This window comes from Manis pentadactyla, chromosome 12 (genome assembly GCF_030020395.1).
Source record: "Manis pentadactyla isolate mManPen7 chromosome 12, mManPen7.hap1, whole genome shotgun sequence".
Classification (NCBI taxonomy): Eukaryota; Metazoa; Chordata; class Mammalia; order Pholidota; family Manidae; genus Manis; species Manis pentadactyla.
Genome location: NC_080030.1, coordinates 83,223,725 through 83,247,919, shown reverse-complemented (window position 1 = coordinate 83,247,919; position 24,195 = coordinate 83,223,725). Strand labels below are relative to the sequence as shown.

The 24,195-nt window shown below is 44.5% G+C and overlaps 1 protein-coding gene and 1 long non-coding RNA gene across 5 annotated transcripts in view; one reads left to right on the top strand and one right to left on the bottom strand.

Annotated features, from left to right (window-relative positions):
- Positions 1 to 392: 392 nt before the first annotated feature.
- Positions 393 to 11,332, bottom strand: LOC130679838 (uncharacterized). Its single transcript, XR_008992798.1, has 2 exons — positions 11,093 to 11,332; positions 393 to 653 (listed from the first exon to the last, which is right to left on the bottom strand). It is a non-coding gene; the product is annotated as an uncharacterized LOC130679838 (long non-coding RNA).
- Positions 11,333 to 11,471: 139 nt separating this feature from the next.
- LOC118913780 (melanocortin-2 receptor accessory protein 2-like) overlaps positions 11,472 to 24,195 on the top strand; it is a 38,225-nt gene continuing 25,501 nt past the window's right edge. Inside the window, exon 1 of one of the 4 annotated variants that reach the window (XM_057489351.1) lies at positions 11,472 to 11,780. The gene's annotated coding sequence lies outside the window, so the exon portion shown is untranslated. Of the gene's footprint in view, positions 11,781 to 11,853; positions 12,176 to 24,195 lie in introns of those variants that run through there. The other 3 variants (XM_057489350.1, XM_057489357.1, XM_057489353.1) reach the window with 3 other exon arrangements.

Genomic DNA, 24,195 nt, shown 5'->3' with positions numbered 1-24,195 from the left:
GATGCCACCCAGGACTTTCATAGCTGGAGAGAAGTCAATGCCTGGCTTCAAAGCTTCAAAGGACAGGCTGACGCTCTTGTTAGGGGTTAAAGCAACTGGTCAATTTAAATTGAAATCAATGCTGTTTACCATTCTGAAAATCCTAGGGCCCTTAAAACTTATGCTAAATCTATTTTTCCTAGCTCTATAAAAGAAACAGCAAAGCCTGGATGACAGCACATCTGTTTACAAAACCCATTGTTGAGACCTGCTCAGAAATAAAAAAAAGATTCCTTTCAGAATATGACTGCTCACTTACAATGCACCCGGCCACCCAAAAGCTCTGCTGGAGGTGTACAATGTGACTAATATTGCTTTCAATCCTGCTAATACAGCAATGGATCAAGGAATCATTTTGAGTTTAAAGCCTTATTATTTAAGAAACATATTTCCAGGGACTGCAGGTACCATAGATAGTGATTCCTCTGATGGATCTGAGCAAAGTCAATTGAAAATCTCTGGAAAGGATTCTTAACTACAGATGCCATTAATAACATTCATGATTCATGGGAGGAGTATCAATATTCACAGGAGTCTGGAGGAAGTTGAGTCCAACCCTCATAGATGATTTTTGAGGGGTTCAAGCTTCAGTAGAGGATATCATTGCCGATGTGCTGTAAAGAGCAAGAGAACTAGAATTAGAAGTGGAGTCTGAAGATGAGACTGAATTGCTTCAAACTCATGATAAAACTTGAACTGATGAGACGTTGCTTAGTATGGATAAGCAGAGAGTGGTTTCTTGAGATGGAATCTACTTCTAACAAAGATGCTGTGAAGATTATTGAAATGACAGCAGGATTTAGAATATTACATAGACTAAGTTAATATTACATAGACTAAGCTAATATTATATAGACCAATACTAGAATAGTACATGAACTAAGCTGATAAGGTCAGGCTTTGAGAGGATTGTCTCCAGTTTTGAAAGAAGTCTGCTGTGGGTGAAACGCTATTGAACATCATCACAGGCTACAGAGAAATTGTTAATCGATGCAGCAAATTTCATTGTCTGATCTTAAGAAATTACCACACACCCCCACCCTCAGCACCCACCAATTTATCAGTCAGCAGCCATCAAGACTGAGGCAACACCCTCCACCAGCAAAAAGATTATGACTCACTGAAAGCTCAGATGGTGGTTAGCAGTTTTTAGCACTGAAGTATTTTGGTATTTTTTGGGTATGTACTTATTTTTAGATATAATCTACATTTTTAATGTGTAAATGTGTATTTTAAATTTATAAATATACATAATTGTACATTTAATAGACTACAGTACAGTGTTAAGATAACTTTTATATGTACTGGGAGTAAAAATTTCATTTGACTCATTTTATTGCAGCCTAAAACCAAATGCATATATCCAAGTATGACTGCATATATATTTATAAATAATTGTAATATATGTATGTTATGTATGTGTGTGTACATATGTATATGTACATAGCCTCTTCTACTTTAGGTGGAATATGGCTTTGTTCTCAATTAATGGGAACTTGAAACGGGAGCATGCTGCTATCTTCTCATCCACTTCTCCCTCCAAACAAAGACCTGCTAGAAACCTGCCATGGAAAGATGTATTTACTTTTCCCAATTTCCAGCAGCAGAGAATGCCTATGATGTTGCAAGAGTCTATTTCTGGGTAAATGCAATCTAATGATTGTAATGAAGAATGCACTTAAAATACTGGAAAACTAAAGGCCAGAATTTAATTAAGCAGAACATACTGAAATGCATTGAAAATCATGCAACTCTCAAAATAACCAATGCTTTAAAATAGAGATTAAGTCACCCCTGTTTTTCCAAGGCATCCATCCTACATATTTTATAGGCACAGATCCTTATCTTACCCTTCTAGTTTCTCCTAAGTCATATGAAATGTCCTAGTTTCCATTTCTCAGGTACCATAAATTCACAAAAACATCACACTTTAAGAAACAGAATATAAGAATAGCATTTGATACTTATGAGGTACAGACGTCCATTAACAGACACTGATAATGCACACGCTATGGGCCAGGCATGTAGTTTTAAAAAATGAATAAAGTATAACATTGTCCTCTGAGAACTCATAGCTTAGAAATTAAAATATATTAGGTTGTAATGAGCACTGCTTCTGAGGTTTAATCCCTTTGCTACATTTAGAATACTGTAATTTTTAGGGACTTCAGTACATGTTGCTGACTCTCGAAGTGTAAGGTGGGACTCTAGGACCCTGGCTCCTCTCCACAAGCAGGCGCAACCTGGCAGTGCTTAGAGTGCTGGGCCATTCTTTCCCACATCAGTCCATGTGTGCAGTGGGGCACGTCCTTAGCTTTCTTGTGCAAAAGCAGGGAGAATCCTTGCTCTGTTCACCTCATCCAGTCTTCATGAGGTCAAGTAAGAGAATACAGGCAAAGACATTTTGAAAACTCTGCCAGGTAATTATAAGCTTCATGAAGGCACACATTTTTAATTTTTACCTGTTTTGTTCATTTTTATATCTCAACAAAGCATGAATCATGATATACGCACAATGCGCATTTATTGAATGAATGCAGATCATTATAAAAGAACTCCGCTTTTCACTTTAAGCCATTCAAAGTTATGGTAATTGATTTTTTTCTATTTTACATAAGGAAACATCTCATTTTGTGTAACTTCTAGAGTTAGTGCTCCCCAGGGCTGGAAGAGGTCCTGCAGAGCGCCCTGTGCAGCCTTGTAGGGCGACTCAGTCCTCCCCAGGAGCTTGTCCAGCCTGCTCCAGATCATAGGCACCCAGAGGCTCTCTAAAGGCTGCTTGGCAAGAAGTTCACCTCACTCAGCTGAAATCTGCCTCCACCTGAGGCCCCAGAACAATTCTCCACCTTCAAATATTTCAAGACAGTTATCACCTCTCTATGCCCTCAGATTTCTCATGTCCAGGCTCAATGGAATGTTTTCTCATTTATAAGCTTAGGGTACTCAGCCCTTGGCATGTCATAAGGTAATGCTCTGAATATTATTGGCTTCTACTCTTAAGATAATCATAAAATTGCAATGGATTTAAATTGTGTGTGTGTGTATAAACGTAAGCTATGGAGAAGACTGGGGGGGGAAGATGGTGAAGGATGATGGGACTGTGGCTTAGAGGCGGGAGGCAGCCTCCCCCAGGTAAATTCATCAGAAGCCCAACTCCCTGATGCTCCTGGGAGCTGAGGGAGAGACCAGGAGGGTGCGGGATGCAGAGGACAGGCTCTGGACCAGCAGAGCTGAGGGGCCTGCAGGAATTCAGGGAGGGCAGGTGGTGGTGGGCTCCCACTGAAGCAGGTGGCATTTCAGGGCCTGCAGCTGGGTTAGTGTGTGTTCTGTGGTGGCAGAGATACACTGGCTCAGTCGTGAACTGAAGCCAGAGAATGAAATCCTGTGTGTAAACATGGCAAGTACGAAATTCCCCTGTAGCAAAGGGACCAGGGGAAGCCCTGCAGGGCTGTAAGGCCTCATCTTGCTCTCACTGGTAGGTGGGCATGCAGACGGAGGCAGGAGTGCGCATGGGCAACCCGCACGGCCGTAACCTCCCATATCAGAGCTAGAGTCCATGTTTTCCTATTTTGGAGTGATTCCTGTAAGCCTTCTGTCGTTGTGTTGTGATACAGTTGAAGGAATAACAGCAGCGGGATCCAGGACAAGCCGGGCTCTGTTTCCCATTTGCTGTCAGAGCAGATGAGCCCAGAGCCAATGACCTGAAACTTCCTCACGATCATGTGATAGTGAACAAATAACAAGCCACCAGAAATTCACTCCAAAATGCACAATTTAATTTTGAGAAAAAGAAATATGTGAGTGTTAGAGCCTACAACCACACGTCAGCACCATAGGGCTGTGATTTCTCCCTGGTGCACTGTGTCTCTGGGAGTGTAAAACGTGTTCAAGCTGACATTTCAGAGTGGCTCACGGCTCCTTCTTCCTGAATGAATACCAAACATGAAATAAAATACAGGAGATGTTTTGTCTGCCTGGTGCCACGCTCTGTGGGTGGAAGTCTGCGTAGTTCTGCCAGAGGAACAATAAGATTAACAGCAAGAGGGAAGCTCCAAGCAAATGCTCCAGCCTGGAAGGGAAAAATGGGATGGAGATAATGAGGGGGGCCCTGTGCGTGCACATGTGTGTGTATGGCATTCCCTGGTGCGTGCTTGCTGCATGGAATAAAAGGAGAGCAGTTTACATGTACTCAGTAATGATCATGCTAATTTGCAAAACAGCATAAAGCCAAGGCAAGGCACTGACACACAATTTATGCGAAAAGTAAGAAAGGTTGCAATTCTCAAGTCTTCTAGGAAAATAGGTAGAGAGCTGCTACTATTATTGATGTAGGAAAAATTGATGATTAGAGCATGACTAATTGCAGCCTGTTCTCCTCACATCTTAGGAGCTGCGGAATTTCCAAACACTCACACTATTTTCTAAAACTTTATTGAGCAACTATATCACTGAAGCAAGTTGTGTTTGTGCATCCTTGGATGACGTTGCATGGTGCATTACCTCTGTGTGTGTGTGTGTGTGTGTGTGTGTATGTGTGATTTTTGCCTTCAATTTGGATCAATGATAGATTATCCTATTCTTTAAAGAAAACAGTTGAGTTGGGTAACATGCAGTATCATATATATATATATATTTTTTAATTAAAGTATCACTGATATAAAATCTTACATTGATTTCAAATACACAACACAGTGGTTCAGCATTTACCCATATTATCAAGTCCTCACTCCCTCCAGTGTGGTCACTGTCCAGAAATGTAGTGAGATGTTACAGAATCACTAGCTGTATTCTCTGTGCTGTCTTACCATGCCTGTGACCAACCTATATTGTGATTGAGAATTATTGTGCCCTTTAGTCCCATTTTGAGTTTACGTTTGTGTATGGAGTTAGACAATAATCCAGTTTCATTGTCTTGCTTGCAGCTGTCCAGTTCTGCCAAGACCAGTTGTTGAACAGGCCATCTTTTTCCCACTGTATATTCATGGTTCCTTTATCATCTATTAATTGACCACATGTGCATGGTTTTATATCTTGGCTCTCTATTCTGTCCATTGATCTATAGGTCTGTTCTTGTGCTAGTATCAAATTATTTTGATTACTATGGCTTTATAGTAGAGCTTGAAGTCAGGGAGCATAATCCCTCCAGCTTTGTTCTTCTTTCTCAAGATTGCTTTTGTTACTTGAGGTCTTTTGTGGTTCCTTATGAATTTTAGAACTATTTGTTCTAGTTCATTGAAGAATGCTTTGCTATTTTGGTAGGGATTGCTTTGAATCTGTAAATTGCTTTGGGCAGGATGACCATTTTGACAAGATTAATTCTTCCTATTCATGAGCACAGAATACATTTCCATTTATTGGTGTCCTCTTTAATTTCTCTCATGAGTGTCTTACAGTTTCCAAAGTAAAGGTCTTTCACCTCCTTGGTTAGGTTTACTCCTAGCTATTTTATTCTTTTTGGTGCAGTTGTAAATGGAATTGTTTTTCTGATTTCTCTTTCTGCTAGTTCATTGTTAGTATATAGGAATGCAACAGATTTCTGTTTATTAATTTTGTACCCTGCAACTTTGATGAATTCAGTTATTAGTTCTAATAGTTTTTCAGTGGAGTCTTTAGGGTTTTCTATCTATAATACCATGTTATCTGCAAATAATGACAGTTCAGCTTCTTCCTTACCAATTTGGATGCCTTTTATCTCTTTTCACGTTGTCTGCTGTGGCTTGGACCTCCAGTACTACGTGAAATAAAAGTCGTGAGAGTGGAAATCCTTGTCTTGATCCTGACCTTAGAGGAGGAGCTTTTAGTTTTTCACCATTGAGTACGATGTTAGCTGTGGGTTTGTCATATATGGCCTTTATTATGTTGACGTATTTACCCTCTATACACATTTTGTTAAGAGCTTTTATCATGAATGGATGTTGAATATTGTCAAGTGCTTTTTCAGCATCTATTTAGATGATTATGTGATTTTTGTCTTTCTTTTTGTTGATGTGATGTATGATATTGATTGATTTACAAATATTATACCATCCTTGCATCCCTGGAATAAATCCCACTTGGTCATGACGGATGATCTTTTTGATGTATTTTTTAATTCAGTTTGCTAATATTTTGTTGAGGAGTTTTGCATCTGTGTTCATCAGGATATTGGTCTATAATTTTCTTTTTTTTATGGTGTCTTTGTCTGGCTTTGGTATTAGAGTGATGCTGGCCTCCTAGAATGAGTTCGGAAGTATTTCCTCCTCTTCTACTTTTTTGAATACTTTAAGACAGATAGGTATTAGTGCTTCTTTAAATATTTGGTGTAATTCAGCTGTGAAGCCATCTAGGCCTGGAGTTTTGTTTTTAGGTAGTTTTTTCATTACCAATAGTGTCATATATTTTGACATCTGAAAACATTGTCAGTTTTTCTTTCTCATCTTTTTCGTCATTTGGTCCTTGACTCATTATTGGGCTCTCTAAAGTGCTGCCAAGTTTTCTCTACCTAGACAGATTAGCTGTTAGGGACGCATCCTTTCCTGAGACAGGTCCGGATTCTCACTGCCTCCTGCTGGGTCCGACAGCGTGGGCCCGAGTCACCTGCAAAATGAAAGGAGCTGTCCAAGGTTTTGGGGCAGCACTGAGCCCCTGCCTCCTGATCCTGAAGGCTGCCAGCTGGGCCCACTGCCAGCAGGCCATGCCACAGCCCACATCCCCTGCTCATTCTCCGCTTCCTTCTCCTACCTCTTCTCCTCCCTGGCCACTGATTCTCCTAATGCCTCCAGGGTTCAACCCCGTTCATTCTGTTTCTAAATCTTTCTTTGTTACTCAAACACTTGGGAATATCCTGGCTGTGCTTCACTGTTGTCTTTTTCCGTGATAAATTCCTTAACTAGATGGTGTCATCTTGAACAGCTAGAAGGGAATATTTCCTTTGTTTTCTTATGGATCCACACAACCCTTCCCAAAAGTTCCTCATCCCCAGAAGGGTCCAGGACAAAGCCACTCACCATTGATTGAATAAATGATCGGATTTCCCAAAGAATGATTCAGATAAATTTCTTTTTTTTTTTGCCTTCAGTCATTATGCTGATTTTTTTCTCACTCTAACCTATAGCATTTTATTTCATCAATTATTTCTTCTTCTAACTCTCTCAAACTCCTCTCCTCCTAATGAGTCCTTGTTCTCAATCTATAAACATGTTTAAGTGTCTTTCATCTGAAACAAAGAAATGACTGAAGATAAAAACACACACAGCCTTTCACCTGACCCTGCATTTCATTCGCTCACCATACGTCACTGTGCCTGCTTGTGTGCCGGTCACTACGGCTGCTGCCAGATGGAGACGGAGTGCTTGCCGACCTCACCAAGCCTGACAGGGACTCAGCTGACAAACCAGACACACTCCGGCTGCATCTCTGTTTTTCAAGGCTGGGCCCTTTGGTGCCTTTGCTGGAAGGCCTTCCCTTGTCCTTTCCTCCAGGCTGGTGCAGCCTTAGTGACTGAATGGGAGCTGGATTTCAGTCCCTGGACCCTGGGCTTCCACAGGCCTGCACAAAGGCCAGCAGTCCCACCCACTTCCCCTCCCCAGCCTCTTTGGACAGCAGCCTGTGATCACAGTCCGGACTCCTTCCCAGCAGTTATCTGGCCTCGGCTCCCACTGCATGACCTCCGTGCAAAGACCCACAGGCATCAGTTCTTCCTCACATGGTCTTGGGCTTCGACACTGCTGCCCGTTTCCCGTCAGGTTCCACCTTCTCCTGTGCACTTCCTGTTTCTCTGGCTGTTCTTTCTCTCTTCCTTCCAGGTTTGTGTTCTGAACTTCGGACATTAGCCATCTTTACTTTTGCCTTTTCACTTTATGTTCCCAGGGAGTGATCTCACCCATTCACACAGCTTTAGCCACAGTTTTCCAGGGACAGATCCCAAATTTTCTACAGATTGCCACTCCTGTATTCTCAAGACCTGGCTTCATGGGCATGCAGTCAGTGCAGTGGCTCAGGACTTCATGCCTAGGAGAACTCTCATTTGAGATTTAATGCTGTGTGGTCCCCATAGTGAATTTATTAAAATTTTTATTTTTGAATTTTGAATTGACATTTTATAAATCTGAGTTTTCTAGGGCTGCCATAACAAAGTATCACAAACTAGATGGCTTAAACAACGGAAATTTATTTTCCTACCATTCTAGAGACTGGAATCCAAGATCCAGGTGCCAGCAGGGTTAACCCCTGTACGGCCTCTCCATGGATTGTGGATTACTCTCTGGGCGTCTCTTCATGTGCTCAGCCCTATGTGCGCACAAGTCTGTGTGTGTCTTTATCTCCTCCTCTCATAAGGACATGGGGCCTCATAAGGAGGCCCTATCTCCAAAGAGACACATTCTGAGGTACTAGGAGTTAGAGCTCCAACATAGGAAGGTGTGGGGACACAATTCAGCCCATAACAGTAAAGGAAGTCTTTGAACAATGGGGCATGCACTGAGGGCTTAGCATCTTGGCTCACTCTGCTGTCTCCCTAGAGAATGTTCTCATCTGCCAGCTCCCCACCTTGTGGACTGTCAGCTGCCCAGCTACTCCATTGTTCTGCCCTCAAGGGGTGAAGATGCAGGTCCTGAGAGAATCAGGGTCTAGCTATCCCTGCCCAGGGCTGGCCGTGCCACTGCACGTTTGAAGGTGTTTGGCAGGGGTGAGCCTTGCACCTAGCACCAGTCCAGGTTGCAGCACATCCTGGCTGATGTTTCACCTGGCCCATGGATTGGGCAGCAGGCCATGGCAAGGGAAACTGACTTCTGCCCCTCCTGGCCTTGGGTCAGTTAGCTCCTCTGGGAATTTGACTAAAGCTATCAAACCTGTCCCCTGAAAAGTTCACGTATGTAGATGTGATTTCATACATTTTCAAGGTGTAACGGACTCCGTGAAGCTGACCCATGGGTGCCTTGTGGTTTGGCTCTGCTTCCCTTTCCAGCCTCATCTCTGGGCCACTGTCATCACACTGTGGCCCACATGAATCACAGCTGGCATTCTTAATGCATTCCATGCTTCCACATTTTTGTAAATGTTGTTCACTTTGCCTACCATATACCTTTCTTGATTATCATTATAGCAAGCTACTCTGTATCCTTCAAAATTAAAATTACATTCTAGCTTCTCAGAGAATCCTTACTGTTATTATATAAGGCAAAACAAAGTGTTTCTTTAGGGTCCCTATGTATTTCTTTTATAAAACATAAAACACTTAAGTCTGATTATTTCCTAATTTGCCTGTTCCTTCTACTAGATTGCAAGCAGTTTTGAGGGCAAAAACTGTATTTTTCTCCCCATTTTATTGAGACGTAATTGACATGAGTCACTTGGGTTAAGTTTAAGGCATTGCAGTATAATGGTTTGACTCACATATATTGTGAAATGATTACCACAAGCTTAGCGCCCATCATCCCATACAGGTACAATAAGAAGACAAAGAATGAAAAGAGGTTTTGCTTATGAGGAAAACTCATAGGATTAATTCTCATAACAACTTTCCTATATATCATACAATAATGTTTGCTATTGTTGTCATGTTGTACACTGCATCCCTAGAACTTCTGTGTTTTATAACTGGAAATTTGTATCTTTTGTCGACCCTCCTCCATTTCTCTAAGAACTGTGTTTTAATTGTTGCTATCTTCACAATGCCTGGCGCAGAGCTGAGTAACCGTAAGTATTTGCTGGATCTCAGATGAAGGCATGCATGATCGAGGGGGCAGCAGTGCTGTGGTTGAATGTGTGCACTTTGGAGTCGGTCTTGGGCTTAAATCTTGGCTCTGTCAATGACCAGTATTATGACCTGGGGAAATCACTCTTAAACCCCAGTTATTCAGTTTCAGAATTACCTCAAAGTAAACTGATGTCAATTTATACTGACATATATAGCTACGTATACATCAGTCCTATCACTAAATTTCTATGAGCTTGACTGGTATTTTGAATGAAAAGACAAAATTAAGGGACAATGAAGCTGTGTTTTATAGATTAATTTATTAATAACAACAATAACAAAATACTCATTAAGGTCCACTGGGTTCAAGGTATTATGCTAAGACCTGTGGAGAAATTAAGTATACTGCAGGCCATGGAGGAGTAGGAAGAGCCTGTTTTAGAGTTTACCCAGAAGACAGGTGCTATAAGAGAGGTATCAGATTTTAGAACAAAAGTTCTGCACTGGGTCAGTGCATAAGGCTTCCTGAAAAAAAGTGGCATTTGAGAAGAACCTTGAAGGAAAGGTGGGAAGGTCGGTGGCATGAGGGGAGGGAAGAAGCGAATGGATACAGCATGGGAAAGCAGAGGTACCTGCAGAGAAACGGGAGCTCTGCCACCTTACTGACCAAGCTGCTCCCAGGGGATGCTGCAGCTTCAGCTCCTGACACTGGTGGTTAGTGGCCTTTTCCACATAGTACAATGTGCCCTTGTTCTCTGCCTCATGAGCGGTTGGCACCCTACCCTGCAAAGGCCACGTGATCCTGACAGCTGAGTCAGGGACTGGCCTGTGGTGGCTGTGGCCTCTCAGCAGCAGTTGTGTTGCTTTGCTCTGACCAGCTTCCCCATGCCCCGCTGACGGCGTACGGGCTCTGCTACATGCACGATGGGTCGCATTCCTGTAAACAGGCATGTGCACCAGGAATCAATGTGGAGAATTAGGGAAGACCCAGTGAATTTCCTCACAGATGGTCCAATTGGGTCACTGAGAATTAAATTGCGTGTGGATGAGGCTGTGGAATAAACACACAGCTGTAAAGATGGCTTGCAAAGTATTTCATTTTGCATGCAGTGATTAAAGTAGCTGTTTAAAAAAAATCACTGAATCAGACGTCATTTCCAGGAATTCTTTCCAAGCACCAGGAGGCTGAGTTAATCATACTGCCCCCAGCCTGCATGCCTGCTGCTAATGCCGCATTTGCCCCACTGCAGTACCGTCCTGGTTGAACTATGCTTCTGGGGAGCTAGGCCTCCTGAGCTCGAAGGCAAGCTCCTTCCTTAACGGATCTGCGACCTTGGACAATCCTTTTAACCTAAGCTGCAGTTTCCTCACCCGTACCGTAGAAATAGTACTAATCCTGCCTGATAAAGTGCCTGCAAGTCGTGGAAGAACTGGCCCCTACAAGTAAGAACATTTCAGTGTCTGGAAGGCAGCAGTGCTTCCCCTCAGACGCCGCTTGACTTGCTCTCCCGTCTTCAGTCCCTTACTCAGTCCCTTCTTCGCTGCGGCGCCATCTCCAAACACCCCGCTGAAAACTGCACCCCCGCCAACATTCTCTGGGCCATCTGATTGTCCGTTAGCACCAGGAGGAGGAATCGAAATTGAGGTAGTGATTTTAGCGGCACGCGATGGAGGACCCGGCCTTACTGAACTTGACCCCAGAGCTTAGGATTTTGCCATCCCCGCGGCCCCTCTTCCTCTCGCCCAGCGCCCGCGCTCCTGCTGCTGGAGGTCGGTCTGGGGACCTGCTGCAGAGCCGGGAAGGGCAAACCATCCCCCCAAATTCCTTTCGCCTTTGCTCGGGCCGCTGGGGGCGGCGTGCGCAGGAGGCGCTACGCAGAGCTCGCCTCCGCCGGGCGCGGCGCTCTCGGCCCTGGGAGGCGCCGCGCGCCCGCGCCGCCCACCGCAGCCGCCTCTGCGAGGGTCGGGCGCGCGCGTCCCCGCCGCACCACAGCGCCGGGAGCCACCGGGCGGCAGCGGCGCCCGCGACCTCGGAGCCGCGGCCCCCGGGCCTGGACGGCGGCAGGTAAGGGCGGGAGCTCCGGCGGGGGCCGGCGGGCCGACCGCGCTGGGAGTGGCCTTTAACTTGGAGCTCGGGGGGTGGGAGGGGCCGGGGAAACGGGTTTGCCCCGGGGACGAGCGGGGCCCCGGGAAGAGCCTCCGAGGTTAAACCCTCCTCGCGGCCTCCTGGGTGCGCGTCCCGCGGCGGGGCGTCCGCGGGGCCGGGGCTCTGGGCTCTGTTCCCCTCTCCGCCCGGAGGCCCGGCTCGCACCTTCCCCGGCCCGCAAACTTTCCGCGCCTTGGCCGGCCGCCCGCCCGGTGCCCGGCCTCTGCGAGCCCGTCTGGGACCCCGCGCACCCGGGCGAAGCGCGCCGCGGGCTGCCCCGAGCGCCCCCTGCAGAATGAGCCCTGGTCTGGCAGGTAATTCATTGGGTTTGCGCGGGGGAGCTTGCGCGCAGGTCTTTCTGCTGAAGTATGTTTCGTTTTTTACCCCTTTTCCATTCTTTTTGTGTAAGTGGTTGAAGAAGACAGAGTCTCCTTATTGGAAACTTGTTTTGAGGCTTTGTGGTTTAGAAACTTGTTTTGAGGCTTTGTGGTTTCCGCAGTGCTTTAGATGACATGGGGAATCTCGGATAATAAATCTGTGGATTTAATCTGAAGACAAAGAAACAGTGGTGTGAAAGCAGCAGAGTGAGTTTGGGGCATGCCCTTGTCAGCCCAGGAAAAGAAGGGAACTCCTTTCAATAAACTAATTCTCATGTAAACCCCAGAGGTAAGTGGTAGTATTTCTAGTTTACACGTGAAGAAAATTAAGTGGAGATGTTAAATAAGTTTTCCCGCTGAAGCCACCAGTTACCAGTGGGGGTCAGGAAACCAGGAGTGTGAGGCTGGGGTGCTTCGGCTCATCTCCTGGCTCATATCACCAGGACGCAGGCTGGGAAGCGGCCCGGCCAGCAAGGAGCCGCCATGAGCAGGGGGCCCACGATAAGGAGATTTTTCTAGTTGGGAAGATCATCCAGCATTTAGGGGAGATGAGACAGTGTTAACAGGGGACAGGAGAAGACAGGGTTGCTCCCAGTTTCTGTCTTTCTTCTCAAAATGGAAAGGCCAGCCCACCCTTTTAAGAGGGTCTTAAAGCCCACACCTGCCCCACATTGCTCAGTGCGCAAACACAGGCATCCTAGAGCAGCGAGAGCAGTCGGTCACCTTTAAGCTGGCTTGACAGATGAAGACAGAGCCAGGACACTTATCAAAAGAGGGAAACACTGAATCCTGGCAACATTCCAGAACCAATTCTTTTTTTATTTTTATTTTTATTTTTTATTTATTTATTTATTTTTTAAATAATTATTTTTTATTGAAGGGTAGTTGACACACAGTATTACATTACATGAGTTTCAAGTGTACAACACAGTGGTAGAACATTTATATACATAATTCTAGGTTCCAGCTATCACCCTACCAAGCTGTTACAATATCTTGACTATATTCCTTATGCTGTACATTACATCCCGGTTACTAATTTATTTTACCATTGGAAGTCTGTCCTTTTTTTTTTTTTTTTTTTTTTTTTTTTTTGTGAGGGCATCTCTCATATTTATTGATCAAATGGTTGTTAACGACAATAAAATTCTGTATAGGGGAGTCAATGCTCAATGCACAATCATTAATCCACCCCAAGACTAATTTTTGTCAGTCTCAATCTTCTGAGGCATAACAAAAAAGTTTTTACATGTAGAACAAATTCTTACATAGTGAATAAGTTACATGGTGAACAGTGCAAGGGCAGTCATCACAGAAACTTTCGGTTTTGCTCATGCATTATGAACTCTAAACAGTCAGTTCAAATATGAATACTCATTTGGTTTTTATACTTGATTTATATGTGGATACCACATTTCTCTCTTTATTATTATTATTTTTAATAAAATGCTGAAGTGGTAGGTAGATACAAGATAAAGGTAGAAAACATAGTTTAGTGTTGTAAGAGAGCACATGTAGATGATCAGGTGTGTGCCTGTAGACTATGTGTTAATCCAAGCTAGACCAGGGCAATAAAACATCCACGTATGCAGAAGATTTCTCTCAGAACGGGGGGGGTGAGGTTCTAAGCCTCACCTCTGTTGATCCCCAATTTCTCACCTGATGGCCCCCCTGCGACTGTGCCTGTCTTAGGTTGTTCCTCCCTTGAGGAATCTTACCCGTCTCTGGCTAACCAGTCATCTTCCGGGGCCATACAGGGAAATGTGAAGTTGGTAAGTGAGAGAGAAGCCTTATTGTTTGAAAAAGTTAGCTTTTTACTTCTTTGCATATTTATGCCCTGTGGCTTCTATGCCCAGCATTTGTCTTGAGGTATCTTTACCACTTGGAAGAATTATGATACTCGGTAAATTTGATATGAGGCACGAATTCTATTTAAGGGTTGTAATTAGGAAGGAAGAAGAAAAGCTATAGAAGTAGCAGGCGGAAGAAAACATGGGAAGATTGATTATTTCTTTGATATATCTTCTTGTAGAGTAACTTCAGCATGTATAGGTTTTAAGCTACTACTTAAATTGCACACACACATTAACATAATAGGAGTATAGTTACATAACCAAAGCATATCTGTAATTACCAGCCATCTGCAGTGAAACCAAGAAAACCAGTTAGGCACCTTAGGCATTTGTGAAAACTTATCTATGATATGGTGGATATTGTCCAACTGAACTTGAACAGTCTGAGAGAAATCAGACAAATTAAAACAACCCATTCCTGGGGACTGTTCACATGCCATATGTTCTTTTAACAGTAAATAGTTTGTAGTTGTAATACTTTGGAGTGCTACAATTTGCACTTCTCCAAATTCTTGGTTGAGTTCCAACAGTATAGATCCAGTCCAATTTTGTTGTTTTACTGTATGCACAGGCCAGCTTAGATATCTCCTTCCTCATTCCCATGGCAAGTCCAGGAACTGGTGGGATGAGTGCATCTACAGCTGTAGCAGTGCGTGGATCTTTGTTGGGGTTTTTTGATGACATTCTTCTGGCATGAGTCTTCCAGAGAGTGCAGATGTTGGAAGTTCTTTTTCATATCGTATCAGAACCAATTCTTAACAAAGCTCAAGACCTCCGAGGAAAGGATATACAGAAATAATTTATGCCAAACTGACTTCTCTCTCTCTTCTACAATCTACTGGGCATAGATTGGGCCATGCCATATCCTTAGTTTTCCAAATGTGGGTTATGCTCACTAGGAAAATGATATCAGTGTAGTGAGATGCACTATCATGTTTTAAAACTTGAAATTCACCAGAAGGGAAGAGAAAACATCAGAGAGCATCATATGTGGGGGGCTAAGTTTGTTTTACTTGTGTGTGTGTGTGGTGTGTTTTTCTGTTTATCCTGCTGCCTCTGCGTGGGTGTGCCTACTGTCCCTGACTGCCCCCTTTTACCCTCCCAGGTTAACCCCAGTCTGCCCACAGGGGAGGTCACCTTCTTTTACCTTGCAAATTATATCATCAGCGTGTTCTGGAAAATACAGCCTTCTTCCTCCACATTGCTCTAGGCCCCCAGAGGTACTTTGATCATCAGAATCCTTTATTTTTTTATCTTTTAGTGTTTTCATTGTGACAGTGACATGGCTTGGTGCTTTCTAATGCAGAGTCTCCTTCAGTCCTCATAGCTAGGTGGCTGTCACTCTTTACATCTTACAAACAAAGGTTGTCAAACTAGGGACCTACAAATAATTTAGTCACTGACATCCCACCACACAGTGGGCAATCTACAGTGTGTCTTGCCTTTGCAGAGTACAAAGTCCTGTGCTGTCTGTCAGGATAGGGCCTGGAAAGAGTGGACATACCCAAGGTTCTGTCCCTGTCCCTGTGCTCCCTGGTATCACTCATCAGGAGAAAGACAGGGTGGGGTACTTATCAGAGCTGTGGCAACTACAAATCTGGTAAGATCCTCTGAGACATTTTGTATCTAGATAAGAGATGATAATACTAGAATGTTGAGCTCACAGTGGGGTTGAAGGTCTACTTCTGCATTTAGGTTCAAAGAGTAAATTTAAAAAATAAGTGATGGAGTGGCCCTGCTGAACAAAAGTTCATGTGAAAGAAAAAACCTGGGAGTTTCAATGGCCCACCAAGCCCTGAATGGCCGGCCCCCACACACAAGTAAAACAAACTTAGTCCTGCACATACGATGCTCTCTGATGTTTTCTCTTCCCTTCTGCTGAATTTCAAGTTTAAAAAATGGTAGTGCATCTCACTAGTGTAAGGTAGCTGCCTAATAGCAAACTGGGGCTGCCTAGATAAAGACAGGCCTTTTTTTAAATAGACATTTGTGTGGAGCTTATTATGTACCAGGTGTAGGTGTGAGTGTTGCACAATTTTATCTCAATCCCTATAACAACTTCTATGAAGCAGGGACTATATTCCCATTTAACAGATGGAGAGGCTGAGGCACAGAGAGATTAAGTAGTTTGCCCAAGATTACATAGCCAGTAAGTAGCAGAGCTGGGATTAGAACCTGGGCCCTTAACCATTACCATCACCCCCACCCTGCAGCATTTGGATCAGAGTAGCCCAGGGTCCACTCTGCTCAGTGTCTGTTTCTGGTGATGATTTCTGGTGATGACTTTATAAAGGTCAAATTAACTTGCGGGTGTCTAGAGGAAGGTGACCTTGATGGTGAGGGTCTGAAGGCCACGTGAAGAACGGGGTGTGTTTAACCCGGCAACAGGAGCCCTGCCAGTTATGAGGCCGGGGCTCAGGTACCTGTGGATGAGGAAGTAGGTTCTTTTCCAGCGTCAGATCTAGTCAGTGCCAGGGGATCTTCCGTCAGGACTGGATCACCATTGGTGAGGGGGTGTTGAATTTTATGCCCCTGGATACATACACACACGCACACACATATACACATGTGAAACAGGGTACTAAATTAACATTTTGACTGAAGCACACATTCAAGTCATGTGACATTCTAAAGGCAACTGCTAGACCACCTAGGAGAATTTTAGTGTAGATATTTGAGATTTTGTAGACATTTGAGAACTGTTCCCTAATCACAAATCCCACAGGCCTCTTCCAGAATGTGAGGATTGAGAGGAGGGTTTGTGAAGGAGATTTCTTCAGGAAGATCTGTCACATCCGTCATCCCAAGCCTGGTGAGGGGGGCTGCTGAGGGGCTGCTGGCCCCGCTGTACCGGCGTTTCCTGCATTTGGGGCCCGTGTGGTGGTCTGGGCAACAAGATCACCCACCTTCTCAGAGTTCATTGGGGAAAGGGTGCCTGAGGATCTCCTGGGGACCCGGTGGGGTCACGTAGGGGAGAGGGCTGGCCTGGGGCCACTCTAGATCCAGCCCCAGAGTGATGGCACCCCAGTAGCTAGAGTTTCCAGCAATCTAACCGCTGATGTAGGCGTGAGCAGTTAGCTGAAGGAAAATTAGTATCAGTAAAGTATCCACAAACAGAGTGTATGAAGACAGTTAATATGGTTCTGCCCTCCTATTTTGATCTTGTGGGGCGAGAAACTGGCCAGCAGTTGGGCATAAAGTGCAGAGAGAAAAGAGGTCTGCTCTCCCCCAGTCTCTGCAGATGACCAGTGTTCAGCAGGACCTAGCTGGCACAGGTCAGGAAACTTAATGTTATGACCAGGCTGGAGTTTATTTTATTTCCAGGCTGTACATTTTAATTCTTTTGGGACTTTGAAGTTGTTGCCTGAGCAGAAAAGTCATGGGATCCACTCAGGTGTTCAGGGATCACTTGACAGGGAAGATGAATCCACAGAGTGCATTTTAAGGGATGGTGGAAGAGAAAAGTCAAATGGCCATTTGACCAGGTCCTGCAGTTGTGTCAGCTCAGAGTATGGATTGTATACCCTTGGGTTGAAAGAAGAAAGAGCAGTGGTTTCTTTGCTTGATGTTACATGCACCTCAGACAAAGGAAGACTGGGAGGTAGGAGCATTTAGAAAAGGAAAGAAAATATTTACTTGCCCAGGGTGCAGTGGAATCAGCCTTCAGAAGATTGGCTCATTGAATAAAATCACAATAAATACTTGAAGGAAAATAGTCCATGAAATTGCCAGAGTTCTCAAGTGTACATTAATGTGTTGTTCAGACTAATTTTGCTCATGATTATCTGTCTCACACAATTATCCTATTCCCCAAAGTCATGACTTATCTTCAGACGTTGTCATAGCAAACAATCAGGGGAAAAAAGTGTATTTTCTCAGCAAATCCAGCTTCTGGGACATGTTCAAGGTTTTATTATTTTTGGGACCAACTTCCAGACAGGACAGTCTTGGTATTTTTGGCTTATTTTGGGTAGAAAGTGATTTGTTTTTCTTGACGGGAGACTAAGAAGTGCTTAGCCCTACTGAAAAGGGGAAATATGCATTTTTGCTTCTCCTTCCATGCAAAAGTGATGCCTCAATCCAGTATGGTATTGCTGAGATGTGAAGTGAAAAAGCAGAAGTTGGGGATCTCTTTATGGGATGCTGAAGTTACAGATGTTAACGTCTGGCTGTAATTGTAACTTGTGTCTCTAAGATGTATGCGATTTTCACTGGAGTGGAAAACACTGCTAAATTTCATAACCCTTCAGGTGAAATGATTTATAAACTTCAAATAATTATTCTCCTCAAAGGTCCATTTGCTTTCCTTGAGCGTGTCCCTGGGGAGAGCAGTGGGCGGGCTGAGGGGGCGGCTTCCTGCCGTGCAGCTTTGCGGGCGCCTGGTTGGTCAAGAAGGAAGTATTGCGTGAGTGAGGATGTGGTTGTTAAGTCTCATCTATCTTTCTACAAACCCTTGTGTAGATTTTTTCCAAGAAAATATAATTCTTTCAAGGGAAAAAAATGCAAATTTAATATGAAGATCTGGAAACCATATCACATAAGTCTACATATATTCTTACTGGTGCTTCTCTAAAATGTCCGTTACATTACCTCAGTAGGAAAGGAGAGTTAATGCATATTTCTGGAATCTGAAGCAGAGGCCAGAAGCAAGTATATGTTTTTCTTGAACATTAACTTGGTATTGGCTGTTTACTCTGTAACATATCTGTATTTATTTAATATAAAGAATAATTCAAGTCTTCCCTTAAAACCGATGCCCCCAGAGGTTGAACCAAGTGTACCCCGAGCCTTCCGGGCTGATGTTCTCAAGCCTAGGTGAGCAGCGGGGGTCTATCTGCACCTCACTTTCCAAGCCTCTCTCTGGCTCTGTTTGCCGGGCCCCTCCCTGCAAGCTGAGGAGGCCCCATGCACTCTGGTTGGCTTGTCACCAGGGATTGTACTACGGTGGCAATGGGTGGGGTAGGTGGCGAGACTAGAAAAGACACACACCCTAGTTGAAGACCAGGAGGATGAGATGATCATTAGAAAGTACAGCTTTCCTGCGGCTCTGTCTGGAGCTCGTAAATAAACCACTGCTTTGTTTGAATTTCCTTTTCTGTGGAAGAGATTGAAACACATAGTCCTCCTCTTTGCTTCTTTGCCAAAAGAACGACTCAGCACAGGGCTGTAGAGAACAGTGTGTGCTGCTTGGAGACAGATAACATGAGCAATAAATGCAAAGTAGGCTTGTTTGCCAAATCATCCTGAAAGTGATCTAAGGTACGGCAATCTTACTCTTGGTCATACAATGCCAAGTGTTTGCAAAACGCCACTAATTAAAATGGAAAGGACAGTTGTTTCCCTAGGACTGTTAAAATGATAATTCAGCTGGCTGTAATGTTTTCTAACAGCAGCTGCATAAATCAGTGTGAAGGTTCAGTGAGAGGCAAAGTCTGATCCTTAGGGAGACTGATTTATACCCTTTCATGATTAAAGCGAGAGATTCATGTAGTCCATGTGATGGGCTTTGAGAGAACGGAGAGAATCCTCGTGGGCTAAAATAGTTGGACAGGACTCCATGGAGGAAGTGGCGACTAGGCTCTACCCTCAAAGGTAGGCAGGAATCTGGAGCAGGGGAAGATGACAGGCCAGGCGGGCAGGTGGAGTAGAGAGAGCAGGCTCAGGGGACCATCTTTGAGCACCCCTCCCCCGGCCCCTGATTTCTTTGCTAAGGAGCCAGTTGCAGCTGTAGTCTGTCTGTGTCATCTTGCTTTCGCATTGCTCCTTAACCTGCATGTGTGTGTGTACCAGAGAAGGAGATCAGCGGAGGAGAACCTGGTTCCAAATACAAGCCTGAATTCTCTGCTGGCTTAGGCCTTGACTTTTCAACCTCCACTAAAATCTTTCATAGTTGAACTCATAGTGCTTAAAATATCCTTGTTGGGCTGAATTGACTCATGCTAATTTTAGCATGTTCATAGCTAGTGCCCTTTCTCTTTGATGGCCATGATGCGAATGTAATAAATGTATTTATTGAAGATGGCATGTAGTGGGATAGATTAATGGCATTTTGAAAACAATTTTCTTTCCAAAAATGTATTTGTTTAGTTACAATGAAAGTGACTGGTATAAAGTAAGTCATTTTTAATGGACTTTCTATGAAAGTTTATCTAATTAATCAAAGAGAACACTGTTTATTAAAACTTAATTTCATCAGCTATATAGCTTTCGAAGGCTGCCATAACAAAATACCAGACTGAATGGTTTAAACGACAAATTTATTTTCTCAGTTCTGGAGACTAGAAATCCAAGATGAAGGTGCAGCGGGGTTGGGGTCCCCTGTGTGCTGCTCTCCTGGCTTGCAAGTGGCCCCCTCTCACTGCCTCATGTTGTCCTCTGTGCACAAGTGCCCCGGTATCTCTTGGTGTCCTCACCCCCTCCTCTCCTCAGGGCACCAGTTGGATTACATTGAGGCCCACCCTAACGGCCTTATTTTACCTTTCCTTCCTTAGAGGCCCTGTCTCCAAATATGGCCACGTTCTGAGGTACTGGGGGCTAGGACTTCAACATGAATTTTGGGGGACTCAGTTCAGCCCATCATAGCACCAAATCCACATCGCACTGTACACACACAGATCTGGGGTGGAATTTCACTCTATCCCTTTCAGTCTTTTTCCTTTGTTCGGAGAGGGAGCATATTTAAGCCAATTAGGTAGCTAGCATGTGAACACAGTGGGCAGGGGCAATGTGATGCAGACCCACATGTAAGTATCTAAATTTTTAGAACTTTAAAAAATTTTGGTAAAATATGGATAACACAAAGTTTACTATTTTTAAGTGTACAACGCAATGGCATTGAGCAGATTCACACTGTTGTGTAACCATCATCACCGTCCAGAAATTTGTCATCTTCCTCAACTGAAACTCTATATCCACTGAGCATTAGCTCCTTGTCACTCCTCTGCCAGCCCTTGGCAGCCGCCATCCTGCTCTGTCTCTGTGAATCCGAGCACTCTAGGACTGCCTGTGAGTGAGATCCTGCAGCACTTGTCCTTGTGTGTCTGGCTGATGCCACTTAGCATGGTGTTTTGAAGACTCATCCATGTTGTAGCATACGTCAGAATTTCCCTACTTTTAAGACTGAATGTTATTCTATTGCATGTACATGCTAAAGTTTGTTTACCCATTCATCTGGGTAACGTACATTTGGCATGTGTCCACCTTTGGCCGCTGTGAACAGTGCTGCTGTGGACTCTGGAGCACAGATACCTGTTGGAATCCCCGCTTTCAGTTCTTTCCAGTCTATACCCAGAAGTGGAATGGCTGGATCAAGAGGTATTCCATGTTTAAAGTTTTGTAGAACTGTTATACTGTTTTTCATAGCAGCTGCATAATTTGCATTCCCACCAGCAAAACACTAGAGTTCTGATTTCTTTACGTCTTTACCAACACTTTTGTTTTCTGTTTGTTTTTTTTCACTAACAGCCATCCTAATGGGTATGAAGTGGTGTGTCATTATGAAGCTCTGCTTTTTTGATAGTTGGTTCTTTGACTTGACTGCAGTACTTTTAAACATGCTCTTTCCAAAGGCTCAGGCTTAGAGCAAAGATAAACGGATAGTACTGAGAACCCAGAAAACCTAACTCTGCTAATGTGACAACTTGGTATTCCTGGTGTGCTCAACATGCTGAGAATTTCTTGAAGTTCAAACCAGGGAAAGCAAGGTCCAGAAAGATGCAGGATGTAACCCTGTGGCAGCTCTGTGTGGGGTCCCGAGCCCCACCCCAGGAGTGGCCTCGCTTAGTGGCTGCAGCAGGGCATCCATGTTGGGGTACCAGACAAAACCATCCTGGCACATGTGCAGTGGCACAGAGGACTAGGGCCCTGTCATATTATATTGTATTATATTACAGACTGTATATATAATTCCTTTGCCCAATTCCACATTCACTAGTTAATCTGATCTTAAGTTTTGTTTCCCAGACCAAGTAAAACATGTGCTCTGGTCTGCTTGGCCATTTTATTCCTAATCGTAACTTACCAAATTGTTGCTCTGGTTGCAAATCACTCTCCTATGCTTGGTGAGTGTGACTCAGGTTATAACAACTTTCTTAGCTTGGAGAGCTGTGAAAACCCAGTGTCCCAAATCCACGGAGCTGGGGCTGGGGTGAATCGCTGAGGGTGGCGTGCTGCACCTCCCACACATATCTCAGAGCTATGTCTCCCCTTTCCTCAGGCAAGCCTTGCTAGATGGAAGCTTTATAGCTTCTTTCTGGGGTGTCTTTTCCCTGTGTGTGCATGACATTCTTCACGTCCAACTGAAGTCCCTGTTAGAACTTTGCCCTCAGTTGCAGGGCTGAGAAAAAGAATGAAGGAAGACAATTTTGTGGCTTTTCCATATCGTGAGAAACTGATTCAACAAGTGTTTTTTGCATTTCTGGTATGAACCAGACCCTGTGCAGGTTGCTGGGAGCAGGGGGTGAGCAAAGCAGAAGAGGCCCCTGCACAGCTGGTGCTTACAGAAAAGAGGCCAAGGAAAGGGAAGGCACTAGAGGACTGGTCCATGCAGGCCTCTCCTCACCTGCGCTGCAGCGTGCTGCACAGATCTTAACCCTCTCCAAAGACCCCCAGAGGGCTCTGGGACAGTCATTGTGTCCCAGCAGCCCCTAGTTCATGCAGGAAGCATTTGCTGGACTGAGTCAGGGAGCACAACAGGGCCAGGAAATGCTGACTTTAAGCATTGCATTCTGGTCTATTCAGTACTGTGTGGGCGTCCACGGCAACTGAAGAGGAGGATTTAGGAGCCCAAACCACTGTGCCTCTTGGAAGAAGGATGTCCACTCATGAATTAAGCATCTCTCTGTTTCAGGTGTTGGTTGAATATTTATCTGAACAAAGTATTTAGTCCTGTTCCTCATTTTAGAAGTTGTTCTTCTATTATATTGATTCTGGTTTTAGGATGGAAGAGGTCTTCAGGCTCGGGAACATTTTTTGTTCCATGTTTTTCTCCTGGAAACAAGTTGCTGCTGTGCAGAGGAGAGAAGTGGAGACAGACAGGAAGGAGACGCAGCTGGAATTTCTCTGCCAGCTGTCAGCTTTGAGGTCTGCTGCTTAACTGCATACTTTCCAGGGAATACCTGGGGATGACATGAAACCTGATAGTGTAACTAAGCTTGAGAAGTATGTCCATTTGAGAAGGGAGGAGATGTGCATGCATGTGTGTGTGGCTGGAGTGTCAGACTTCAAAAGTAGGATGTGCTCAAGTCAAAAGACAGCAGTGAGGAGGAGGAGAAGACTCTAAAGTCCCTGAAGTGTGACTTCTTTAATTGAAGGAAATAAAAACCCAAACCTCATGACAGAAGTTGCTGACCTAAGATGCATTCTCAGAAAAGGAACCTGCAGACTTGAGAATTAGAGTGATAAGTACAAGTAGAAAGTGGTGGCTCATATGGAATCTATAAAAAGGAAAAGTAAATGGGGGAACAAGAGTTGTTTTAGTCCCTGGCCTGGGCATACAGCACCGAGGCCCTGACCAGGCAGGGCCAAACACGGGTCCTTGCGGGGACAGATGTGCCGCCTCTTGGAAATGCTTAAGGAAGATCCAGCTGGCTCCCATCTAACCATGGGCCTGGCTCATAACCTTGCAGACTCCTGTTTACTCTCTGTGTGGTCCCACCCACCTGGGTGCGGCTAAGGGGGGTGCCCAGCCACATCTTCCTGCCATAAAAGAATTAAGCTTCTAAAGCTGCACTTCTGAAGTCCCCACTTGAGCCTCCTCAGCCACCAGGATGTGGCCTGGCTGGACTTTAGCTTTGGCGTCTCAGCAGCCTTGATGGGAGAGAGAATGGGCGATGGGTCCCAAGGTGGCTTCTCCGTGTCCTGCTGGGGAAAGTTGTTTCTAGGAATAGGTGGAAGAAAGGAATCAGAATAGGTAACTACTGAGACAGTTGTGGGCCAGGCCAGAGTAAGCACTGGCATCCTCAGTGGCATGCCTGATTGTGAGTTTGGGGATTGAAGAAGAAGAAGATAGAATGACTGCAGTTGGGAATTTTGATCTCAAATTCGAATGGGTCATTAGGTGTACGTACAAGCCGGGCACTGCGGGGCCTGGATCAGCGGCTGTGG